The following is a 21,577-nucleotide window of genomic DNA, read 5'->3' on the forward strand; positions in this document are numbered from 1 at the left end:
ATCAATCGCTTATTTAAAACTGTATATACGCCATCTAAGTATTTAACTAGTTTACAGTGCGTCGTCGTTAATCCATATTATAATTATGTCTGTCTGTCTGTTACCTCTTCACGCTTAAACCGCTAAACCGATTTAGTTCAAATTTGGTATGGAGATAGTTTCAGTCCCGAGGAAGGACATAAAGTAGTTTTTATCACAGAAATCACCCTTTAAGTCCCGCCCTTAAATAGCGGAAGCAGTTATGAAGTTGACCCAAAATTTTTTTATTAAGCTATGAGCTTCATCACATATATTCCTTGAGTAATTCTAAGCATTTCAAGCCTGGGAAGCAATAAGAAATGTGCGTCTACTCGGATTTGTAATGGATTCAAATTTTCAACCCCTTTTTAACCCTGTTAGGGGATGAATTTTACAAAACGCTGAAATTACTTTTCCTGTCTTTTACTAATATCCTCAAATACAAAGATTCAAGTCCTGCGTTCGAAAATTTTTTTGATATCCATACAAACTTTCAACCCCTTTTTCACCACCTTAAGGGATGAATTTTCAAAAACGCTGAAATTAGTTTTCTTGTATTTTAATAATATATCGTTTTACGAAGTTTCAAATTCCTAGCTTAAAATAAAACTTGAACCCCATACAAACTTTCATCCCCTTTTTAACCCCCTTAGGGGTTGAATTTCTCAAAATCGCTTCTTATCTCTTATACACTTTATAAATGTAATCTAGTGTGCAAATTTCAACTTTCTATCTTTTGTAGTTTCGGCACCGCGTAGCAAAAATCTTCAACCAAAATTTTCACCTTTTTACGTTTTGCTTGTAAAATTACTATGAAACTGAAAAAAACAAAATATCAGCAATGAATTCTACGTCTTTGGTTTATACGAAAATGATACCAAACTTGCCCTAGCAGCCACCAGGATCAGAATAGATTTTTTTTAAAGATGACCCCACCCTCCCCGACTAGACGCACGCTTCTTTTTGCCTCCCAGGCTAGAAATGCTTAGAATTACTCAAATATCAGATGTGATGAAGCTCATAGCTTAATAAAAAATTTTTGGGTCATGTATGGCAGCGTTACATAACTGACTCCAGTATAAAAGGGGGTGGAAGTTTGTATGGGGAATTGATAAAAAGCAGATAGGATAAAAAATAAGCCACCCAAATTACTAACTCCACACAGAGGAAGTCGCGGGCAAAAGCTAGTAAGTTTATCACGCGTAATACTAGTGATCAGTTAAAGTGGCTCCTATCAAATGATCAAGTGCCTCATGCATAATGAAGAAGATTAGATCAGCAACGGTCTCCCCTTAATTTTTTTTTTTTTTTTTTTTATTATGAATGGGCTTACTCATGGCCACAGACTAGCCGAGGCGTAGACGTGGCCTACGATGGAGCGAGCTCGCCCAGAAGGTGCCTGTTCACTCTTGATTTGAAGGTTGCCGGGTTATAAGAACACGGAAATATAGACGCCGGCAGGGAATTCCATTCCTTGGCAGTTCGCATAAGGAAAGTAGAAGCAAAGCGCTTCGTGCGAATTGGTGAATTAGCATTGGAGATGCACTGAGTGATTTCTGTTCTAGATTCTGACTGGCCAGATGCGAAGTTAAGGCCAGGCTACACTGGATGAATATGCAGCACGTGTCCGCATGCAGCTCCTACAAACTCAAGACCCACAAGCGCGTGTTTCTTCAGACGGAGTTGTGCTTCATACGCATCTGGTGTGCACTGGTGGTAAGGATAAGTATTCACTAAAGACGACTAGCGAAGTAGCGGGGTCGTGCGACACTGCGTTTCCATTGAGACAAGCGTTTATATTGGAGTTTCTTTTGATGGACTTTTTCGTCGCGCACTCGCTGTATAAGCTAAATGATTTTCCTCGTTCTATCCGGGATGGAAGCGATTTTGTAAGAGGCGGTTGGGCAAGTATACCTACGCATAAGGTAAACGGCCCCAAGTTCGTGTTAGTACGTTATTTCGTTAGTTTTTTTTCTGGCGCAAATAATAAGGAATTCAAATATCTTTTATTCAAATTATACATATGAAACAAATCTGTATTATTTAATCTCTTCAATAAAATGATAACCAATATTTTAGTGATTAAACTAAGAGTAATACGACGGTCGAAACTGTTAGACGGCCGCGAATAGCTGTGTTGTATGCGTGCACTTTTTTTAGGCGTAAGGTGCGCGCTCTCACTTGTTAAGCTTATAGGAAGGAAAAGCTAAACCCATTCGAATAAAAGTTTTTGGGAGTGTTTCTGTGGGTTCCTTAGTAATTGATTTGATAAGAAAAAAGATTGAATATATGCATAGAAATAACTTAACACGTTCGCGGACGCTCAGTCACACCAGTTGGACACCTAAATTTTGTATGGAAATATTGGGACTGTTATAGCATTCCTGTCACTACAAATATATCTTTTAGGTTTGTATATGACGCGTAATGCTATGCAAGGCGAATGCTATGCAATCCGCGTCAATATGAAGTATATTTTTTATACGCTATGTGACAACAAATGCTATACAATTCGGATGCATAAGCATGTCTGTCACATGACGTAGTCAAGATGGGATTTTATATGACATCGCATGTTATAGCATTCATACATCGTGCTCGATGGACTTGATGGCTGAGACTTCTGACTTCCTAAGGGCGCGATTTTTGCTCTAAAGACTCATTTGCTGACCTTTTCAAACAATTTTCTTCTTCTGTTTTGTTCCCTCTTTGCTTATCATTGTAATATTGAGTCCATCTCATACATGCCCCATGCCAAGCACGTTCGCTCTTCATTCGACCTCAAATTATGTGATACTACCTACAAATTATGCGTTGGAGACCGGCTCTAATCTAAAGGCCCAGTCATGGGTCTCATAGCATGTTGTAGAGAGCCGAGTTGCAATGTTGAGCTCTCTTAAAATGAGAGGTTTGTTCTTCTAGCTGTCCAAGGTATACGCAGCATTTTACGCCAACACTACTTCTCAAAAGTGTCAATATGTACCGCATTACACTTTTTCAGTTCCCTGTAACGCACCGCCGCGTTAAGTTCTGGACGTAAAGCGTCCACCACTTTTCCTGCCAAGCGATGATTCACCCAACTTTATATTCTTTTTCGGATGCATCTGCACCAAATACAAGGCATGAAATATACACAGAATGATACCAAAAATGCGTGTCATAAGGTGCTTACCTTGTGGGAGGTGATCATCGAGCGCCAACAGGCTATAATTCACAATTATATGACCAAAACTATGACTAGTAACGTAATTATTTCAATAATAGGTATACACATTCATGCCTCACTTTTTCACATTAATCGTTATCAAAATTTTACTGTAGTGTAATTAACAGCAAGTAAACACGTTTGTTTATTAAAACACAATGAAAAACTTAAAGAAATTGTAAGAAAAACATTAATTACGATTTTATAAAAATACGTCAAAATCGCTATCGCGCACGAAATTGACCCAAATTACATGTGTCCACTCCCAGACGCACCTGCCGGGCTACTAAGGGAGCTGCCATACAAAGACGAATGCTATAGCATCCGCGTCACAGAAAGGGGGGCCAATTTGGAGATGTCACAGGATAATTTTTAACTTCGATAAAACTATGTAATATGGCAGTACGCATTATTTGACTCTGGTGACTGGTAGAGGAAAAGTTGATGAATAATATTATACTGTGGTTAAGCGGATTGATAAGCATTTCAACGAAGAAATTTAAATAAAAGAATAACGGATGCAATAGCAGGCGCGTCACCAGGAGGAGTACAAAAACGGATGCTATGCAATCCGCGTCCGCGAACGTGTTAAAATTGCAATAAATCGACTCACGAAATAGCGGTCATTTTATCTTTCGTGTGTCTCCTATTTCGTGCCACTAACGAATCAAGGATTTTCTAGATACATTTTGAGTGCTTGTTTTTAAATATAACAACAAAGATAATTAAAAAAAATAATTAGAAAACAATTAATGTATTTCATGAAGTTTCGTATGAGCGAAATTCGGTATATGTTTTTTTCACTAGAATTCTCATAAAACCAGTTTGAATGTGACCCGAGTTAAAAAATTTAAGGTATGTTCCACGTATATTCTCATATTAACTACTAGCACAATTTTATTTATTATTGAAATTTGATTTATTTTCTTGTATGTTTATTTTTAATGTATAAGATAGTACTTAAATTATTTTTTGTAAATAATTTTTATTTTTAATAATTTTTAATTTTTTTTAATTTTTTATTTTTAATTATTTAAATTAAATAGTTTGACTTTTAATCAAGTATTAAAGTACCCATATGGTTTACCTAAGTCTTAATTCAACCATTAAAGTCGAGGAGTACAAAAAACTTTAAGCTAGCTCTCAATTTAACTTTTTTTTAATTATTATTATTAATTTGACCTTACAATTATTCGTAAGTAGGTAAGACCGTTAAATATTTAAAATGATTATCAGCAAATTATCAATTTATCACCAATTACTCTAAGAAAACTTTATGCCGAAACAGGGGACACGAATTCACGAATTTAGGAGCTGACCTAAATTTGTATCACGAAATGGGAGCCAAATAAGAGGTTCACGAAAAAATTCATATAAAAAAAAGTTTCAACTAAAACCCTACAGTTTATACATTAAATTATTAACAAAGAACTAATATAACATATTCAAAAGCTTTCAAGGTATTGATATGCTTAGTAATATTTAAAAAAATACACAAACTCTCAACTCACTCTCAAGAGCCTTAACCTGCCGAAACAGGGGCCGTTTACCTTATCACATATAAAGTGATAAAAAAATTTATCATCCATAGAAAGTTTACTTTGTAAATGAACTTTACTGTACACAAAAATAAAATATAGAGTTAGACCAACATAAGTCTGCAACTATTTTGATAGCACACGCAGTTGATGTGTTATTTATAGATCATAATTTCATAGAAGTTTGACGTTTAAAATAACACTTTCATTGCGGATATCAAAATCGTTGCAGACTTATCTTGTTTCAACTCTACATATATATGTATAATATCCAGTTTTTAGGGTTCCGTACCCAAAGGGTAAAACGGGACCCTATTACTAAGACTTCGCTGTCCGTCCGTCCGTCCGTCTGTCACCAGGCTGTATCTCACGAACCGTGATAGCTAGACAGTTGAAATTTTCACAGATGATGTATTTCTGTTGCCGCTATAACAACAAATACTAAAAACAGAATAAAATAAAGATTTAAATGGGGCTCCCATACAACAAACGTGATTTTTGACCAAAGTTAAGCAACGTCGGGAGGGGTCAGTACTTTGATGGGTGTACGTTTTTTTTTTGCTTTTTTTTGTTTTTGTTTTTTTTCATTATGGTACGGAACCCTTCGTGCGCGAGTCCGACTCGCACTTGTTATTTATGCCGTTTATGAGTTTCTTTGAACCTTACGTAGATACGTGAGGTAGGTCGGCCAGCTGTCGCCGCTGAGAAAAACAATACCCTCGGGGGCTTTATATCAATGTTGATTAATTTCATTATAAAATACTGTAGCTTTTTTATGGAATGGATTATAAATTTGGTTTGGTTTTTGTTTTGTTTTTACCTACTACATATTATTGTTGGTAAAATAAAAGTTGTTTTTTATTCTGCAGACAGACATATGTAAACAAAAGGTACAGCCTATGCTGTATGATATAGATAGTTTCATATGACCTCTGAAAAATCTAGCTTTTGTATTAGATAGGTAAATAGTGTAAATACTAACCTGTCATTACACGCAACCCCCGTAAGAATAAATCTTCTATCTATGAAAGCTGTAAATAAAATGAAGAATACAGCTAGCCTAGCTAGAGTAGCTAGCTAGCTTTGATAAAATAAAACTGGTGGTTTGCGTTTACTGAGATTTAGGTAGGTATCTATGTCGAGAACGACATGAGCATGATTTAATAAGTAGATATAGGTCATTAATACTTGACGACGACAGTATCTTGACGACCTGTCTGGCCTTGTGGGTAGTGACCCTGCCTGTGAAGCCGATGGTCCTGGGTTCGAATCCCGGTAAGGGCATTTATTTGTGTGTTGAACACAGATATTTGTTCCCGAGTCATGGGTGTTTTCTATATATTTAAGTATTGATATATATGTATATATTATATATATCGTTGTCTAAGTACCCACAATACAAGCCTTGACCTTACGAGCTTACTGTGGGACTTAGTAAATTTGTGTAATATTAGTCTTTTAATATTTATTTATTTAATAAAAATCATAACCAAAGCCGTTTCAGTGATAAGTGGGAACATTCACACCCACAAACAAACAGATTCTCACCCTATTTAAATGCACGACCTAAATGTGTGTGACGTCTATTTTACATCGGGGGTAAAAAATAAGCTCTGCGTAGTGTAGCACTGCATTATGTTACAATGTAAATCTGACATCCCTAGTTGTATGCGACATCGACGGATTTTTGTTTTTCAAGCTTTGCCAAGAGAAAACAAAGGCCGCATAGAAACCCACCTAAAGCCTCCAAATTTCCCTAATGCCCCTTAAGCTACGGGTATGTCTAGAAAGTTTTAGAACTTACATCTTTTGTTATTTACCTAATCTTCTTTACCCTTTAGTTCTGTTGAAGTACATTATAACCTGGTTAGGCATCTATTTAATATGCGTTTCGTATTTTGAGTACTAACACGGTAACAAGGATAAAGTGTATCAAAAATGATTTTTCTAATAGTGGTTTTCGTAATGATTTTTATAAAATACAAATAAAATGACATCTTATAGTACGCAGCCCTCAGTCACTGAGCATCTAAATTTTCGTAAACCAAGCCCATAATGCATGGAACTCAACTGTTGAAATATTGATTAATCGCCGAGACCAGCGCCAAGACTCTAAAGTTACGAGTCGGTAAACCCGGCACTTCAAAATGTAACAATAATGATTCTCATAACAGTTTTATTGGACGGAAAATCAGAAAAGCGGAACAATGTTTTTCTCGCCTGTCGAGTCGTGAAATATTAATTTACCCCAGGTGCTTTAGCTTTCAATTTCTTAGATATAACATGTGCGCTATCTGGGTTAGAATCATGGTCTAACACCGAAGGGAACTAGGTTAAGAAGAAATATTTGTCTAGACATCTTATACAATTTAGTAAACATCATAAAGCGTTTTCAGAGTCGTGTAGTCGTGTGTGACGCTAAACGACCGGTTGGGCGACCAATGCTTCGTTTTAAGGATAGCGCAAAGCGAGACATGTTGTCCTTCCGGATCGTTCCCACCAACTGGGAAAGGGAGGCTGAAGATCGCGACCACTAGAGGAAAACCCTGGGTGAAGGGGTAGTTGTACACGACAAAGCGTGGTTTAGCCTTCTTCACACTAGGCGAGAACTGAGACACCAGCGCGCCGCTCTCCCACCTTCGTCACCGGACTCACCGGGCACGGCATTCACCTGCCAGCTATGCGGTCGCGGCTGCCGCTCTCGCATTGGGCTTAATAGTCATTTGCGGAAGTGCCGCACTCTTAATATAGACGCTGTTTAAACAATCATCTTATTGATGTGACAGGCCAATGATGGTAGGTAGATGATATGTTAAAGGATTTACAAACACTAATTGGAAAAAATATATTCTGTATCTACTTACATAATATATTACCATTATAAGCATCTATTTTAAAACCAACAGACCAAAATTCAATAGGAAATTGTTTTTCATCGCCGTCTATGTATCTTGTGTTATGTTGCGTGCTGACTCGCCGATTTCCAACTTGGCTTCAGTTTTTGCAAGTCAGCAAAACATACATTTACTTAATGTACGCCCTTAGTAACGCATCGCCTACGTATCTTATCGAAACACGATGTTTTCGTCATTCTAAGATGCTGCATAAACTTAAAGACGTCATTAGTAAAGAGTAATAAATCATTTAAAGTCAAGTCTTGAGATAAATGAATGTCTTTCAGAAGGCCCAATTTCTTCAAAACTTCAACATCTGATTTCGACTTTGTAGCTTTATTAATAAGGTTTAGATTCAACGCACCATGAAAATAAACACTTTCATTTAGTAACTCAGTGGTGCCTTTTCGCAAGTCAGGCGAACAAAATCAATGACATAGCGGAATCAACAACTTGAGGTATACCAATTTAGAGTAAATGAGACGAGATTCTGCTAATCTTTCATATAATTTTGATGGTGAAGGCGCGTAAAATACAATCTGTTTACCTATAAGTATGCTATTGTAAGAAAGTAAATGTTTCAAAAATGATTGTGCAATTATGCTTTTATAGGTATATTTATTTTTACATCTTTATAGGTACCTATATCTATCATATATCTTAAATTTTTATTAATCTTACCATTTTGAACCCCTCTTCCGCTTAGAAATTTTTGCTGAAGACTGTACGAGTCAAAGAATACAGACATCAAAATATATACACTCAACGACCCCAGTCGACCCTTCCACCTTTCAAGAATTCATCTCATAGCGGTCAGAAAGTACTAAAGAGCAAAAGTTATTCATCCATAAAAAAGGTAAATCGGAAAAGGCGTTTCTTTAAGACCCTCGGAAACTTATTTAGCAGAGCTACAATCAGGGTAACAGAATAAGTAGTTTATCGGAATCAGGGAGTTCGAGGAAAGTTACCGGGCGTGAGGGAGACGGCAATGTGTATATAGACTACCCTTATAAATTATTACAAACTTTAAAACATATAATTTGATATCCAATATGAGCGCAGCTTTCTCGCACACAATATGTTTGTTGACACATGTTGAATTGCTCTATTTCTATGTATTTAATTAGATTTAGTTATAATCTAATTAAATAGATAGAAATAGAGCAATTTATCACAATAAATTGGAAACTTAAAAACTATATGGGAAAAATTAAAAAAATACAAGACCTCAAAATTTCAAAAATTCTAAATAGGAAAAAATAACAAATCGATGGATACCATTCATAAAAAATTGTCAAATACCCTATTACCGAAATTTTAAGTGAGCAGATCATACGATCGTATGTACGAGTATATTGAGTTCATTATGATTACCCTATATTGTGAGTTAACGTTCCATCGCTAGGCATAATACAAAAATACAATACTATACATGCTTCCGATTATTTAAGCAGTGTGTGCTATTGGACCTAATACCATCAAATGGCACAATGCAAACGGGACCTTTATTTCACTCACATACGAATTTATATCATGTTTTCCTTCATCGTGAGTAACTGATAAGATAAATATCATATGAAATTTTTCGCATTATACAATTTTGGTGTGATTATAGTAGTTAAAAGAAATGTTAATGCCTCAATACAAGTCTATGAATGTAATTCATGGAAATAACTGCAATAAGTATCTGAAACGAATAATCATGATCATTGATCAATCATAATAAACAAACTAGAAAAACAATTATAGTTTTTCTTAACAAATGAAAATTTTTAAATACTATTTGTACTATAAATTGAAATATCTGCACGACAAAGTCGGTCAGTTGGTCATGTTATTCGCAAAAATTCCGCGATCGACGCGGAGAGCCATTTGTAATTAATAGAGGATTGCGCCCCATTGCGGATTATCGGGGATCCATTCCCAAATGAAAATTCGTCGCAACTATTGGTAATAGATTTGAATCGCATTGGTTCTTGCGCACCCGCATATAAGTGAATATAAGCGAGTGCGAAACACTGATGATCAGAATTAAATGAATTAGATTGAATTGAAAGAACTAGACTTAAGTGGAACAGATTCAAGCGGAATGCTTTCCCAGATTACAGACTGTTGACTGCGATAGATAGCACTTTATGAGTTATGACTTATGAGAACCTCTTTAATGTTTGAACACAATACTAATTAAATTTGGAAAAAATAAAGTAAATTACGTTACATGGCCTAAAAACGTACGCTTATTAATTGTGATTGACTTAATAGGATTTTAAAAGAGGACAATATCATAAAGCAGGAAAAGGGTTTTTCTTCAAGCTCTCTATGTATAGCTATAAATCGTGCCATGATACATATTTCGAGTTAATACTGCTAGCTAGAATAATTTAGAAGTTTTATGTGCTATTACACTTAAATTTCCTTCGGACTCATCGGATCATGGGGCACATAACAGGCAGTAAAATTAATTTTCCATAACGGTTAAATGTCGCGTTTCCGATGCCATAAAGATTGCGGCTTCAATCCTCGTTTACACTGAAACTTAACGGGAGTTACCTACCGTTACTTTTATCAATCGCGAGAAATCTTTCCAACAATTTCAATATTAATTTTGCTAATGAATATTGCAAGGTTCGTGGGTAGGGAGGATTCATAAAATCTTTCAAATTTAAACAAAATATAACAAACGTTGTGAAAGTTTGATTCCTTTTATGAGTTGAACTTTGAATTCCGTATTGAAAGATGAAAATACTTAAGAGTTTATTCATTTTGTGCCTTTTAATTTAGCGGCTTCATCAAGGAATAACATCAAGGAAGGATGGGTAACCTAGGCCCGGGTTGAACGTGATCTGAGAATAGAGCACCAGGGCGTCGTCTTAAGGATTCAATTCAAAGCTTTCGGTCGTAGGAAATTTAGGCGGTCGGTAGACATTTGGCTCAATTTCGGTCTAAGGAAATTACTGATTCGGATTTTTTTATTCTGTTTCGGAGGAATATTAATTACCAGAAAAAATTTAAACTTTTCTGTTTATTTCTTTAATTGACTGGAAATGCAAACTGTAATTTATCACTTTTGGTAGCTAACTTTTAAAAAATCAAGCGCTTCTGTACTGAGAAATAAATTACAAGTGGCAATACTCACTGTCTCGGCATGGTTATTTCTAAGCATTGTAGTATCGTTGGTAGACGTTTCTGCTTAATAGAGGTACAAAACCAATCAAGCGCTTCTGTAGACTATTGAAATAATTCAGCAAACATATTATCAAAAATCGGAGCGAGTTCAACTTTAATGACCCAAAAATCGCAGCAAGCATTTTGCATTTATTTTTGGCGGCTATCCACGGGGCAGCCGCACGACGAGGCTTAATCTAGGCGGGATTGCGTCGCTTATCGCTGAGCGCCTGTCTCGGTTTAGCGCTTGCTCGCTCGCTTGCTTCATAATACGAAAACTGGGCTGTGGTTAGTTTCCTTCGGACGGTTTTACGTTCGTATATCTAAAAAGGCTCTTCTACATTCGAAAAAGTGTTAAAATGTCCTTCACCTATATTAACCTAACCTGAACATACCCCTACCTTAAGAAAGATAAATAATGCCCGTTTTCTTCTTCAAAGCCTTACAAAAATTATTTCAATTTCGCGCAGTTCGGTTTAGGAATGCAGCAGCAGCACTGCCGCACGCTCGTTAGATTAATTCTAGAAACATGTTTTGCAATTACTTAATACGTGAAACATACTCGTCGGTATTGGTAGCTGAGTTATACGTTTCACCGCTCCGTAAATCTTACACAACAAAACCAGCCGTGAACCCGAAATATTTGCAGTCGAAATTGTTAACGGAATCCGAAATTGGATATTTGGTAGCGTGCCACGGCCGGGCCGTTGTCGTGATCGGCATACTGTGTAGCGCCGCAAACTAACGACCGCAGATCGTTTGGGATCTGAACTATTGCGCACTGTATAGAGAGCGTCTCTAAAACGTTGACTCACTTCAGTTTTTGATCCATCGAAGTTAAGCAAACTCGAACCTGTGGCCGAGCATTTATTAAAAAAAATTATAATTACAAGATTTGAGTTTTTTTGACGTTTAAGTCTCCTTATCTCTTTCTTCCTTTTCTCTTTCTTTCTTTTTTTTTCTTTTATCCTTGTCTCTTTTTTTTCTCTTTTGTCTGTTACCTATTTTTTATGCCACGAATAAACTATTTCTATTTCTATTTCTTATTTAGGTACTGGTTTCCTCACAGTTGAAAAAGTCCACAAAATTTAAACCCGATTTATGTAACAACGAACTTTTGAAGCTTATAATTTTGTATGGTGTTTATAAGACTTATACGGAATATTTACGGAAATAATCTCACGGCCTTAGTGGTGGTATTAAGTGAAACTCAGTAAAAAAATCCAAACGTAAGTCTTATTCCAACGAGCGCTCGACCCGACTTGTCAGCTCCGTGTTCTGCATGTGAATAAAACATGCGTCAGTGGCTGCCACGGAAATGTTCCGTCCTGTGCAAACCTCGTGATGTGCCGGTTTCCATGTACAGGGCCATCCGGATCAAAGCTACGGAATACAGATTTACGTCCTTTATACCTACTTACACAAATATAGAAAAACATGCCATTAGTGGATCATTGAAATACAATCTAACAGTAGCTGATGCTGCAAACAAAACCCAGCTACTAGTAAAAAAAAAAAGCCCATTTATTCCATAACCAAAAATTAATTAATTAAAATCTATTATTATATATATATATATATATTTTATATATTTTTGTACACATAAACTTATTTATTTATTTTTATAATTATATAATTTGGTTAGGACCTTCGAGCAACACGGAAGGGAGGCGGCATTCGCACTATTTCCCCTCTGCCGAGGTACAAGATTAGCGCGTCAATCTAATCTAGCGCGGGTAATAAAACTAGTTGCACTTGGATTTTTCACTAGACCGAGTCCAGACGCGCGCGTGAACACTGCTGCACAAAAATGCCTGTTTGCTCGGTTTTTTGTTATAAAAAGAGGTCGGGGACATCAAATTTACAAAAAGAAAGTGTTACATTTCACATGTACTATTTTTTTTACATATCATACGTTAAATTACATTTAAATACAATTAGTATATTTTAGTCTCAAGTAATTGTTGGATTTATCGATTTTGCTCGCTCAGTACAAATTGCGGATCGGTCGAGCGACAAATCCGACTTCTCATCTCTCAGAATACAATGACATACTTCAACGAAAATGTGTTAGTGTGCGTGTTGTGACACTAGTCACTCGTCCGTACACAAAAAGAGATCGAGGTTTGCAAGATTTGTCTTTGACGTGTGTCATTTTCTATGTATTTGTGTCGTCATTACAGATTGGATTTTGTATGTAAGTGTGTGAGAAATGCGACTGTGTGCACCTTTCCCCCCGCGAAAAATGGCAGAAAGATTTGTACGGCGAGATATCGCTTGGGCCCCTCCCTTCCGACGTGTCGGAAGCCGGTGTTGCTCGAAGGTTAGGACCCCTCACGGGTAAAGGCCTCCTCCAGTTCTTGCCATCTTTTTCTGTCTTGTGCAGTATTGGGCCAGTCCTTATCTATGTCACGAAGTTCATCTGACCACCTGGCGTTTGGTTTGGTTTACTACTAGTAGCTTGCTGCTACGTACGTACGTACGTGGGTGCTGCTAGTAGCTTGTATGATACGAATGACAAAAAAGAAAGTTGAAACGAAGATGTTATGTCTGTCGTATTAAATTTGTCTACTGCAGATCCGATTATAGGATTATACAAAACAAAATACTAACAAAACCGGGTAAATCTTTAAAAACCGTCGTCATTTACACTGCTCCAGCAGTTTAAATCTTTAAAAATGTCCCAGAATCTAGTTAAAATGCAAGCCGTCTAAATCTGGATAAATATGGATGCGCCAGATAAGACTAACTAGGGCTCAGCGAAACCTAGACATTAAATAAAAATGCTATTGTTTAAGTAATTGGCTTACGCCACCGTCGCTATGAATGAGACCTCATTGTTTTGGGAACAAAGGGATTTTTGTTTTAACGCTCTGTATTCCTGTAGTAATTGGACCATCTCGGTTTTTCATTAAGCTCTTTGCCGTTACTTGCCTATTTCATTTACCTATATGACAGGAACGTATATATCTATAATGCTAATGTTCTGTGCAGCTGCGTCCTCTATACGGTAAAAGTCCATTAGACGTTTCTGAGAAGTCGCGTTTAGCTCTGAGAAGTATTAATTCCTTCATGTTGGATAATTTCTGTTTTTATTAGTTTTACTGTTCATTAATAGATTAGCGGCACTTCCATTTCATCAAGTGTGCCATGGAAATGTTAGGACGTATTTAAACAGTTCTGACGACGACGCACTTCCATGAAACCTCCTTAATATATCATATGTAGTAATATTTGATCAATATTTATATCTGGAAGTTGTAAAACCAGCAAGAAGCAATTTTGTAATGACTCTGCGCCTAGCCACGGCTCCCCGGAGGCCGACTCAGCAGTCGAGTACGTCGCAAGTTGCCAACGTCAACTTATGTTGGGCAACTTTAATAACTCGCTAGAATGACGTCACTAGCTGGATCAATAATATATTTTTCACCACACCAGCTCGGAAAGAATTACTTTGCACTTCAAAAACGAATAGCAAAGTTGCATTTTATCCACATGTGAGGCAAAGTAATCAAATGCAAATTTTGAGTTGTTTTCTTATGTTTGCTGGTAGAATTGACTTTTAAATGATGATTTTGGATGATAAATATCTAATAACATTAATTTGGATTTGATTTGGTTTGATTTTGTTTGATATTTTACATTTAATATTTACTTCGGGTTGGTGTGGTGAAAAATTTTGTGTTTCACTCGGGGGCAAATTTTGTTTAACCCTCGTGCTTTGAAACCCTCGCAACGCTCAAGATTCCATTTTCGAACCACTCGCTACGCTCGTGGTTCAATTTTGGAATCTTTCGCTTGCTCGCGTATCAATATTAGCACGAGCGGTTAAACAACAACTTTGCCCCCTTGTAAAACAAATAACTATTTCTCATGCTTCGTCTTCTGCCAGACAAATGATCTAGGACTTAATTTGATTTGGATTTGTTTTGAATATGATCTTTCTGTGTCAAAAGTGACCAAAATGTCGCTTTTGACAATGAAAGATCATATCCATAGTAAAGTCAGATCAAATTCATAACGTTATTACAATCATAATATGCCTGGGACTGGCAAAGTCCTCCTCATTATTAATGAGAGGGTCATAGCTGTCCGCCTGTCCCACTGCGGATATTAATTATTATTTGTGAGAAATAATTAAGCTGCGATCTGCGTTTATTTTCTTTCTCCAAGAATGCGTATTTACAAAAGGATAGCAATAGGGACTAGCTGCCGTATTCGAACTTCAAGATATTCACAAGAGACGACACGTACTAGATCCATTCTAGATACGTTATAGTTTAGGTAACAACTAGTTCTCTTTTGCAGCGCAATTCGGGCAACCAATGTCACTTTTACGTTAGATAGAGTAAGATATCTATTAGATGTGAATTGGATCTCTATGTCATATCCTGTGGAAATCGTTCAAGAGTTTTCCAGAATCGCGCAAATGTTAAATTTGACAGGTTAGAACTTAAACATATCGTTATCGTATCTTGGTGATGTCTAAAACATATCTAATAGATCTCTATTTCAAAATCCGAATCGGGCCCTAGGAGCCTTTGACTGCCTTAGCAGCTGAAGCTGACATATTCGCTAACCTCTGCGTAACTTATTTCTAGACATCTCGCTCGCACTAAGTGTGTCTATTAAACTAGTGGTAGCAGTATAACTAGCTAGCTGGCTCTGTTTCTGACCTATTCTTAGGAGAAATTATAGTTGAAGTTGCTAGGTAAGAAATGCTTTTGGTTCAATTATTTCATAGAATGTAGCTAAACTTATCTATTAAATGGTCCTAAGAATGCCACACAGTCAATATTCATAATACCAGGGCATCAACACAGCGCTTTTCTCAGCTCAATTGTACTATAAATATTGTAAATGCAATCTAATTATCAATCTGCCGCGCCCTTGATTTTCTGAAAGGCTGTCAATGGATATTTATTCACCCGGAAGCGTCATACCTACCTACTTAGGTACGAGCAACTCGAAACAAAACATAACCTTCCTGCAGTCGTACCAAGCAAATGCCTTATTGTGGCGAATAAATGGCGACACTTTCAGTGTGATTTGTCACTGAAAATGAATAATTACAGAGAGTTGGGAGAAAAGAGATTGCGACCAATTTGGGGACCGGAAACGGAAACGCCCCGGACGAACGCGCTGTACTAAAATGTCGGCGCAGTCATATTTAATGTAGTTATTCACTTTTCACGATACTATTTGCTGTGTATAAATGACCCATAAAAAATAACATTATTTAATTTGATCATATGTAGTTTTCTCCATCTCAGTTTTCTTTCTGTTAAAGATGTCCAACAATAAATATTGCGTTATGGTAATACTTTCTCTGTTTTTATTTTTATTTTTAGTCTGATTAAAAAAGGATCCTTTTAGGATTTGTACTAGTGTGTTATCTTTTATACGATTTGTCTGTCTGCTTTAATGAATAGTATACTTTGATTATATACCGTAAAATGGGGTGAGATGGGTGAAATTTGACTTTCAAACCTCGATAAAATTTTATTTTTATATGTGAAAACTGAATGGTGTATATAATAAGTGGTTCGGACGTTTGTATTTTATTTTGGGTAGTTCCATTTCATAGCTTTGACGATAAAGAGGAAAACCCACCTCATCCCGTAGTGCCTCGTATTTGGGGTGAGAGGGTTTTTTATACAAAGGTGATTTTGGAAGATTGTTGGATCGATTTTTTTATATTTACTATAGCCCCATTTTAAATTGGAATACATTATTTTTGTAGCAGTAGCCTTAAAATCGCTTCTCAAACCTTCTCTCCCCATTCATAACCCAACTCTCCCTGCGAAACCTACTCACCCCGTTTTACGGTATGCCGAATTTGTTTTGATTAAAAAAAACGTTATAATATAAAGTGGAAGTCTCTTTTTTGTTACGTCTTATAACTATTTAACTTTCCACTGATTTTACTAACGAGTCAATAACTATCCCTAATGAAGATCCTACATATACCCACCTGCCAACTTTTTAAACCAACTCAGCTCAAGTGGCTAACGTCCAACTAAATCACTAAAGCCATTTACTTAATTGCTGGCTAGTTTGCTTAAAGTTGAGTATTCAGGGACTAAGTTCCGCTTAAGTGAAGAAAGTTTGCCTTAAGTGGTAACTAATAGGTGGAAACGCTTTAAAAAGCATAATTGCTTGCAGCCAACGGTAAGAATAAGAGGATTAACACGCTTCCTTTAACGAGTCACGCTTTGTTTAGAAAAAGCTTTAAAAAACTGATTTGTTCAGAGTAGTATGCTACCATAAATGAAATCCTTTGAAATAAAAATTAACAATTTTCATTCAGTACTCTCTGCGTAGAATGTGGTAGATTTCCGTGATAAAATAAACAATTTTTTTTTTCTGCAGTGTAAATGTCCAGACTGACAGATAGAATCACGTGCCATTTTTTAAAATACGTATTAGTAAGGATACTCATCAATAAATATGCAATAAAAAATACTATAAATTCATATGCTTTTAAAAGTTAGCCACTCAAATACATTTGGATGTATCATAATAAGTTAGAGGTTCAGAATTTAGTAGAAAAGTTATTGGTTTTGTAAGCACAAATCGTCTTCAAATAGTTTTGCTTACCCGTCCGTCGCAAACTTGTGAAAGAAGTCTTGAAACTTATTCCGAAATGAAGACAGTATGTCACTTGCTGACGTATTTTCGTTTGTTCCATAGTTCTTCTCGTGGTTAACTGATACCAGACAGATACCGGCTCATATGAAGTGATAACAAAGTTAAAGATTCGTTTTTATGCAAATGTTATTTTTGGAATAAAATTGCAAACATTAAAGTCTCCTTAACCCTTTGAACGTTATGCCTATCTATACGCGCCATCGTGAATCTTGTCGGAATACTCGAAGACTTAAAAGGACCACAATACGTTTCAAAGTGCACCAATATTAACTTCTTAAGCTGTGCATACCGTTATACTTTTCAACTAGAAAGAGAATTGCAGCCGTTTCTGCACGGGACATATGTCACTAGTACTGTGCTAGCACTAGTCCTTTAAGGCTAGACTTTAGACCGAGGTCAGCTGGCAACAGAGCAGCCTCTCAGACCACTGAAGACTGCACTCTAGGAGCGCACTTCACGCGCTCCACCGCAGAAGTGGAACCTAAATCGGTTAAGTGAATTGACTTGAGAGGCGTTTACTAAAGCGAACTGGCCAGTGTGGATGCTTAGAAATTCTTCGCTATAGTCTCACATCTGATGTATTATTTTGCACGTGCTACTAATGTTTTGAAATTTGATTGTAAACGTTGTAATTTTGCGCACTAAGATTTCTTCAAGCAAGACGTTTGTAGACTAATTATGAAATGTAGTATCATAAATAAAAAATGTTAGTAGTGTGTTTGTACCGGTTTTGGACCAGAACTTTTCCGCCAGAGGGCGCCAGTATGTATGCGCAAGGTAGTGACAATTTAGTTCACCCTACTCCCCGCTAGATGGCGCCACTGTCTATGCGCAACGTTAGTTCCAAAGGTCGCCGCTAGATGGCGCCACTGGTTAGTTCACCCTACTCCCCGCTAGAGGCGCCACTGTCTATGCGCAACGTTAGTTCCGAAAATATCCGCCAGCCCCGCCGGAGGGCGACAGTATGTATGCGCCGCTGGTTAGTTCACTCTACTCCCCGCTAGAGGCGCCACTGTGTATGCGCAACGTTAGTTCCAAAAATCCCCACCAGCCCTGCCTGGGGGCGACAGTATGTATGCGTAAGGTTAGTTCTAAAAATCCCCACCAGCCCTGCCTGGGGGCGACAGTATGTATGCGCAAGGTTAGTTCCTAAAATCCCCACCAGCCCTGCCTGGGGGCGACAGTATGTATGCGTAACGTTAGTTCCAAAATTATCCGCCAGCCCTGCCTGGGGGCGACAGTATGTATGCGCAACGTTAGTTCTAAAATTCTCCCGCCAGAGGGCGACAGTATGTATGCGCAACGTTAGTTCCAAAAATCCTCACCAGCCCTGCCTGGGGGCGACAGTATGTATGCACAACGTTAGTTCCAAAAATCCCCGCCAGCCCTGCCTGAGGGCGACAGTATGTATGCGTAACGTTAGTTCCAAAATTATCCGCCAGCCCTGCCTGGGGGCGACAGTATGTATGCGCAACGTTAGTTCTAAAATTCTCCTGCCAGAGGGCGACAGTATGTATGCGCAACGTTAGTTCCAAAAATCCCCACCAGCCCTGCCTGGGGGCGACAGTATGTATGCGCAACGTTAGTTCCTAAAATTTCCGCCAGCCCCGCTGGAGGGCGACAGTATGTATGCGCAAGGTTAGTTCTAAAAAGCCCCCGCCAGAGGGCGACAGTATGTATGCGCAACGTTAGTTCCAAAAATCCCCACCAGCCCTGCCTGAGGGCGACAGTATGTATGCGCAACGTTAGTTCTAAAATTCTCCTGCCAGAGGGCGACAGTATGTATGCGCAACGTTAGTTTCAAAACCATCCGCTATGAAATGAATAGATGTCTCCACTTTGTATGTGAGTTGTTGAATCGCTTAAATGAATAGATATCCCTAGTGGCGCCTTCGTCGGTGGACACCGCTAGTTAGTTCCAAAAATCCCCGCCAGGCCCGCCAGAGGGCGACAGTATGTATGCGCAACGTTAGTTCCAAAAATCCCCGCTAGCCCCGCCTGAGGGCGACAGTATGTATGCGCAACGTTAGTTCTAAACTTTCCCCGCCAGAGGGCGACTGTATGTATGCGCAACGTTAGTTCTAAAACCATCCGCTATGATATGTATAGATGAGCAGCCGTCTGAGTATTTCTAAAAAAGTCCGCAGAGTCAGAGGGGGTTCATGGTAAGTTAATTAATCTTGGTCAAGCAAATCTAGTCAGTAGAAAAAGGCGGCAAATTTGAAAAATCGTGGGCTACCAACACTACGTTTGAATAGTTCGAAAATCGTGTGTCATTTATATCTTATCTGTGGAACTGTTTTGTTTACATTTCATCGCTGTTCGATGTACATTCCTGCCTTTTGTTCGTTTCCTAGGGTTACCATACTTTAGTTTGCTTTACATTGCTTCTGACATATCCGGCTTGACAGACTATCGATTCGCTTAACAATATAGATGTCGCTAGTGGCGCCTCGTCAGTGGACACCGCTAGTTAGTTCCAAAAACATCCGCTATGAAATTGCAAAAAGGCCCATCATGTTTGTTTTAAAATATGAGACATATATCGGCGTTTTTTGTTAATACCACGTCAGTGGCAAACAAGCAGACGACCCCGCCTGGCAGTAAGCAGTCACCGTAGCCTATGAACGCCTGCGAATTCTATAGTTTACACGGATGCACTTTTATTTGCGGTTGGTTTTGTCGCTTGTGCTTATCAAATGTATGGAGTTTGTAGTTTACCAACCGTAAAGGGGTTTTTCTTTTATTATACCACATTGGTGGCAAATAAGCATACAGTCCGTCTGATGGTAAGTTGTTACCGTAGCCTTTGGACGCCTGCAACTCCAGGGTGGATACAAGCGCGCTGCCGACTGCCCAAAGATTCAATAACTTTGTTTTAAAATATGAGGCTTATATCGGCGTTTTTTTTAATACCACGTCAGTGGCAAACAAGCAGACGACCCCGCCTGGCAGTAAGCAGTCACCGTAGCCTATGAACGCCTGCGAATTCTATAGTTTACACGGATGCACTTTTATTTGCGGTTGGTTTTGTCGCTTGTGCTTATCAAATGTATGGAGTTTGTAGTTTACCAACCGTAAAGGGGTTTTTCTTTTATTATACCACATTGGTGGTAAATAAGCATACAGTCCGTCTGATGGTAAGTTGTTACCGTAGCCTTTGGACGCCTGCAACTCCAGGGTGGATACAAGCGCGCTGCCGACTGCCCAAAGATTCAATAACTTTGTTTTAAAATATGAGGCTTATATCGGCGTTTTTTTTAATACCACGTCAGTGGCAAACAAGCAGACGACCCCACCTGACAGTAAGCAGTCACCGTAGCCCATGGACGCCTGCGAATTCTATTGTTACCACGGATGCATTTTTATTTGCGGTTGGTTTTGTCGCTTGTGCTTATCAAATGTATGGAGTTTGTAGTTTACCGACCGTAAAGGGGTTTTTCTTTTATTATACCACATTGGTGGCAAATAAGCATACAGTCCGTCTGATGGTAAGTTGTTACCGTAGCCTTTGGACGCCTGCAACTCCAGGGTGGATACAAGCGCGCTGCCGACTGCCCAAAGATTCAATAACTTTGTTTTAAAATATGAGGCTTATATCGGCGTTTTTTTTAATACCACGTCAGTGGCAAACAAGCAGACGACCCCAGCTGACAGTAAGCAGTCACCGTAGCCCATGGACGCCTGCGAATTCTATTGTTACCACGGATGCATTTTTATTTGCGGTTGGTTTTGTCGCTTGTGCTTATCAAATGTATGGAGTTTGTAGTTTACCGACCGCAAAAAGATCCAGATTTTTTTTTTTTATATTCTACGTCGGTGGCAAACAAGCATCCGGCTCACCTGATGGTAAGCAGCCACCGTAGCCTTTGGACGCTTGCAAGTTCAGACTTTTGAAACCTATACATCATCATCATCATCATCATCATTATTATCATTAGACCCTCAGGAAAACCTCGACAGGGGACACCTCCGGCCCCCCTGCTCATGTAGTATTTAGGGTTTCTAGCACACTTATTTACGGTTGATTTTGTCTCTTTTGGTTATCAAATGTAGTTTGTAGTTTGCAGACTGCAAAAAGGCCCAGACTTTTTTTTTTTTAATAA

At 38.1% G+C, this 21,577-nt stretch overlaps 1 protein-coding gene across 1 annotated transcript in view; it reads right to left on the reverse strand.

Moving 5' to 3' along the window:
- Positions 1 to 21,577, reverse strand: part of LOC134668317 (Kv channel-interacting protein 1-like) — a 252,474-nt gene that overhangs the window by 140,138 nt on the left and 90,759 nt on the right. The gene's annotated exons all lie outside the window — the stretch shown is intronic.

Source organism: Cydia fagiglandana, chromosome 10 (genome assembly GCF_963556715.1).
Source record: "Cydia fagiglandana chromosome 10, ilCydFagi1.1, whole genome shotgun sequence".
Taxonomy (NCBI): domain Eukaryota; kingdom Metazoa; phylum Arthropoda; class Insecta; order Lepidoptera; family Tortricidae; genus Cydia; species Cydia fagiglandana.